Here is a 6,000-nt window from a genome sequence, read left to right as displayed (position 1 = left end):
GAGCCACATTTCCAGCCCTTTTTTATATGCTGTCCTTTCTGTTCCCAAATTAACAGTGAGACAGGGTTTGGTTGCCGATAATCTTTTCCCCTGTCCAAATCCACTCCTCTCCAGAGTCCCCCACAGCCCAGGCTACCTCTCTTGTCCCTGCATCCTCCAAGGAACCCCAATCCCAGCCCTGGCTCATCCTCCACACTTTTCTTCCCCTAGAGGGTAAGTCTGGCTGGATGGTCTTCAGCATGGGGTGCCTTCCCCAGGGGTCAGAGCCTGTGCACAGAGCCACCTGGGTAGGCCCCAGGGGCTAAGAAGTCGAGCACTGCTCTCCCACGCCCTCTAGAGGCTTGGGGTGGCACTGGGTAAGGTACCCAGGAGGGGGCCTGACTGAGATGAGGGGCCTGGGCTTCCAGAAAATGTCTGGAAGATGTCCACTGTTGGGGAACAGCTCAGCCTGCTGTTGGAAGGCACCCAGCAAGGTTGTCACATTGACTCAGGCACAAGGGGCTCAAGGCCCCTGCCTGGGTCATGGTGAGAAGGCCTGGTGAAGGAGCTCCGGCCTGAGCCTGGCTAGCCCAGCAGGACTCTGCTTCTCACCTTCTTCCTGGGCAGCTTCAAGGAGGCTGGAGGCGCCCCTGGCAGCCCTGGAGGAGGGGGAGTGGAATAGGACTGTGGTGGCTCTGTTCTGAGATCCAGGAATCCCCTAGAGCTTTGGGAGTGAGAAGGTGTGAGCAGTGTGTCCAGGGGAGGTTGGTGTGGAGGAACCTGGGAGGACAGGAGGAGAAATCTTCATTTCCTGGTTGGGACACAGATGGAAAAAAGTGGACAGAAACCACTGAATTGCTCAACAAACCTTTCTGGGCTGGAAGATTGGGTCCTGGGACCTGGACTTCAGGAGTGTGGGGGGGAGTGAGGGGGGAGCAGACCCAGCTTCTTCTTAGTACATATGCATAAGCTCATTTGCATATCAGCACATCCTCTCACCCAGCCTCCATCAAGGAAGCCGGACTCACTTCCAATATTCAGTTATTTGACTGAATTATGGGCTGTGGGCTTGACCCCCTTCTCTTGCTCACCCTTCTTTTTAACTGGTAAAAGCAAAAAGGCAGGTGTTTAGGGGAAAAGATGTATTTCCTTTCTGGGTAGCTTCTCAGCCTCAGTTGGCTTAGGAGACCTAGAGGTTCCTGGGTCTGGAACAGACAAGGAGGAGGGACTACAGAATGAGTCACAAAACTATTCCACCTGCCCAGGGCTAGACCAGGAGTAGGGCAAACACACCATCTCCCTGGAGCCTCATGAGCTGTCCCAAGAGCAGGTGAAGGTCACACTCAGGGAAAGCAGGAGTGGCCTGGGTACCCCAGCTGTTGTGGGGAAGGAAGCCCCCTGCTCCCCTTTGTAGACAACCTCAGCCCTGCCCGCCCCAGTGCCTGCGCCCAGGCTAGCTGGGTGTCATCTCTATTAAACAGTGTCTCTGGGATCCTCTGCCCAAGCTGATGTCACAGCACAGAGCCCAGGGTCTGCCTTTGGAGGTCCTGTGGTCCCTGGGGTGTGGTTGAGGGTGCCCAGGACAGAAGTCCCTGGGCCAAGTCTCCCTCTCACCTCCTCCCACCGGGAAAGGGTCTTTCTCTACATTTCCCACAAACACTTGCTGTGCCACTTGACAACCTTCTCATTCCATTCCCCTGCTGTCCTGTTCTCAACTCCGCCACACCCCTGATACATTCCTTTCCCCACTTCAGCTACCAGTTTTGAGACAGGAGCACCCCACCTACCACGTCTCCCAAAGGGGTGCCCTATCTCCCTTCTCCTTCTTTGTCTCCCCTTCCTTCCTCCAACTCCCTGGCATTTCTTCCTGGCCAGTAATGGACCTAGAAGTCTCTAGATAAACATCCTGCTGCTCTCATCCCACACATCCCCCAGAGAAAATGAGTTTGGTAAATCTCTGCTTATCTAACTTAAGTCCTTCTTGCTGTAGTCCCTACTGTTCTAGTTGGTGGCAATGGGCAAACTCAAGCTGTGGGTCAGACAATGGACAGAAGAGTTTGCTTTTCTCTGCCTCCCCACCCACTGGTACCTGAGTAATCTTATGGTATATTTAAAAAGTGGTCCTGAGCTGTTTTTCCTAGTCCTCCCTCTATCTCCTGCAGTCAGCCAGGACAGAGGCCAGAGTGTACCCCGTTTTAATCCTTTCTGCCTTCTCCCCATCCCTGTCCTTAGGGCACTGGAGTTCTAACAAGGCCTTAGGGATCCATCCAGCCCCTTGGGTCCAGAAAGGAGGGTGCTGAGGCCAGGAGGGGAGTACCTGGCTCCAGGTCCCACTCTGCCAGGCAGCCTTTGAAGCCTGGCTTTGAACCCAGGGGTCCTGTCTCCTAGTCCAGGTCCACACAGGCTGAGGAGCTGGCAGGAAACAGCAGCACCTAAGGACAGGATGTCACAGACACCCTTTGTCAGAGGGTCTTGCAAGGTAATCTCTGAGGTGGTATTGGGAGGGGGTGCTGAGGGGACGCCCAGCCTCTCGGCAGCCTCGGTGGGGAGGGTACTGTGACCCAGGTCAGCTTGCCTGGAACAGCTGGATTTCTGGGAACACTCCTCTTCTCTGTGGGGCCCTGTCGTGGGTGGTGGCAGGTGGCGGTGGGTTTGTTTGTGCATGTGTGTATACGTGTAGTTTATTAGTGTCCCCGGCCTTCAGCCTGGAGATTGAGGGGACATTGGGGAGGGGTGGTGATGAGTGGATGGGGGAGGAGAGGGTTGTGCAGGGAGAGGTTAGAGGTGGGTGAAGGGTGGGCTCCTTGTACCTACCTCTGTCCCCCTTAACGCTACAGGCCATGCCGGGGCCTAGAGACCTGGTGCTCCTTACTGTGTTCTTGCTGTCCCCAGAGCTGCTCTGCTGGCTCCCCGGGGACCTGGGCGGGCAGGACTGTGCCCCTCGTTCTCAGAAGTTTTCTTTCTGTTAGTTGTCTCTTAGCTTCTGGAGGGCCAGTGGGAACTGGGGAGATGGAGGGAACACCTTCTCCCTTAGTTTGTGCCTCACTGCCCAGGCTTGTGCCTCAGTAGTGAATGGGAAGTGGGGAGCAATCACTTCCCAGGGGACTCCGGAGAAGCTGAGGCTTGTGACAGGCACAGAAAAACATTTAGTCAACAGAACTGGCCAGGAGGTCCCCTGGGACAGTAGGTTCAGGAAGAAAGGAGGGAGAGAGAAGGAGCCTAGGGAGAGAGAAGGAGGCGAGGGAGGAAGGGAAGATGTCCCGATTCCTCCTAACTGTCCATGGTTTGAGATTTGGGTTGGAATTCCAGCCCAGGGCTTGGACAGGCCCTGTCGGCCATGTTTTCAATTATGGCTGCAACCCGAGGGTCTATCGCCCCAGGCCTGGACTTGAGGACTATGGAGGGTTGGGGAGAGTCCTGCCTAGTCTTTCCAAGAATGCAGGGAACATGGAGGCAAGCAGACCAGGGGCCAAGGCAGGCCTCATCCTGGGAACCACACATTCCATCCTGGAGTGAAGAGTGGACTGGGTTGGGGCGGTCATTTAGCCTGGACACCGCCTGTGCATAACCACCTGATTGGCCATCAGCTCTAGCCACCCTGTCCCTTCCTGAGTTCCCTTGGCCTTCCCATAATCCAGAAACGAAGGCCATTATGCTTGGCCAAACATATGCCCACAGCTCTATGTGTACTGTGCCCGACGCAGAACAGCTGTGAAATGTTTTGGCCATCGTCCTTGGCTGAGTGGGGGATGGGACCCCACAGATCTTGGGGAAGCCAGCAGCAGGCGGGCAACCCTGAGAGTGCCCTGCCCTGCCTCTCCTGAGGCTTAAGGCCGTGTTCTGGAAGGAGATGGGTCTGAGCAAGTTGACTGGCACGCAGGGAGAGGTAGGCAGGATGGGCTCCTCCGAGGACCCCACTCAGGCATGGCTCACACCAGCTGTGTCCTCTGGGGAACCCCACCTGGAGCGAGGGAGTTGTGAGCCTCGCTAGGAGGGAAGCTCAGCTTCTGATGTGCTCCAGTGGGGTGACACCTCGTTTCTGCGCCCCTCCCTGACGCGGAGTAGCTCCACAGCCAGTCAGTCGGCTTTTGGTGACAGAAGCCCTGTGTACTCTAAAGGTGCTGGGCCCCTCACGTGGCCCTTGGAGAGGTAGAAGGAGCCCCAGGCTGTGAGATGAGATATTTGAGTTTAGGTCTCGCTTCTCGACGGCTTCAGCCAACTCTGGGCCTCTTTCCGCTCATTTGGCCAGGGAATGGGTTTTCAAATTTCTTCTTGAGTGGTGGAGCCTTTTCTTCAAACGAAATCCCAAGTGAGATGCCAATAAATGGAGCAGAGAAAACTGGAGGTGCTGTGTCTGCCCCGCTCTCTCCAAAGATCCTGAGGCTCCTAGGAACGTGTCTGATGTTCTCCTGATGCAGAGATCCTTTGATTAACTGCTTCACTATTTATCTCAAGGATATTAGGCCAGGAAGTTTCTGGAAGCTGAGGGGAGGAAACCCCCGCCCCCCAATCCCTTGCAATTCTGGGTCTGGGAAGGCAGGCAGGACGGCGGGGGTGACCCACTCAGGGAGAAAATCATTAACTGACTTTATCTTTGTGAACCATCCTGGGGGGTCCAGGGCAGGGGCCAGGCTTCTGGCCCAGGCCCAGAGGGCCACTGGGGGAAGGAACCCTTCTTGCTGACAGGGGACATCTATAGTCCCTGCCTCTTTTTTCCCTGATTTTCCTGAAGGAAACTGCATTGTAGCCAACTTGGTGACAAACTGGTGACATAGTTGCTCTAAAGAAAGGCAAAAGCAGGAACCAAGCCAACATATACCCCCACCCAAGTCATCTCTGGCATGCATCGTGTGATTTCTTTCTTTCTTTCTTTCTTTCTTTCTTTCTTTCTTTCTTTCTTTCTTTCTTTCTTTCTTTCTTTCTTTCTTCTTTCTCTTTCTTTCTCTTCCTCTTTCTTTATTTCTTTTCCTAGGGTTTGAGGAGCAGTAAGCCCATTCCCCTAGTCCTTTCTGTTGGCCAGATGTTTGTGGGTTTGCATTCTCTTAAGAATTTGCTCACTCGAGGTGGGTAGGGACAGGAGAAAGGGCAGTAGCATTTGGTGACCACCCCCACGGCTCCATTTTAGGCTAGGAATTTAGCTTGTATTCACTGTCTCCATTTATCTTTCCAAAATCCTGGCAGGTAAATGCCACAACTCCCATTTTACAGATGAGAAGACTGAGGCTCAGACAGACACAGTGTCTTGCCCCAAGTCTCACAGAAGAAGTGAGCCAAGATTTGACCCTTGCCTATCTGGTCTTTTCTATTCCTTGCTGTGAGGGTAGAGGGGTGGGTCAGGGGTGTGAATGGGAGTTAAGGCTTTCCACAGTGAGATTCACCAAGCAGTTTTCAAAAAGGACAGAAATTTTGGCCTCTCAGGTAACATATCTGCTGGGGGTTGAGGGGTATCTTCCCTCCATTACTTGGTGCTGGGTCCCAGATGCCACCATTAGTACTAGATTTTTTTTGAGCATAGCATTGCCATCTTCAAGAGCCTTTTAAGGACATAGTCACCTAGAGGATGGACATTTGGAATCAGCAATCTCAGATGAAGAGTTAGAGCTGGATGCTCTCTGAGAGCTTCCAAACTTAAGAAACTTATGCTTTACCTGGGAGAAGCTGGGGTCCAGAAAGGGAGACCGACTTAGCCCAGGTCACACAGCATGCAGCAGCCTCTGGACTTTTTTGGTCAGTGCTGTTTCCAGTTCTTCACACGTCAGTGACATGGAGGCTGGAGGCTCTGGGTACTTGGTGGGGACAGGGAGGGAGTAAAACTGGAGAAAATATCTTTCTGCTTTATGGCTTGCTCCAGCTGAATGGCCCGGTGCTTGTCACAGGCTGGTGTCCTCTGCCCTTCCCTTGCCCCTGAGTCAAATAATAGTGGTGCTCAATGTATGAGCTGTACCTACCTCTAGTGTCTGCTTGTTTGTTTAAAGTCTCTGGCAGAGACATGCTGTCCCAGAGGGCGGGGAAGGCAAAGTG

This window comes from Urocitellus parryii, chromosome 8, assembly GCF_045843805.1.
Source record: "Urocitellus parryii isolate mUroPar1 chromosome 8, mUroPar1.hap1, whole genome shotgun sequence".
NCBI classification, from domain to species: domain Eukaryota; kingdom Metazoa; phylum Chordata; class Mammalia; order Rodentia; family Sciuridae; genus Urocitellus; species Urocitellus parryii.
This window is presented reverse-complemented; position numbering follows the sequence as displayed.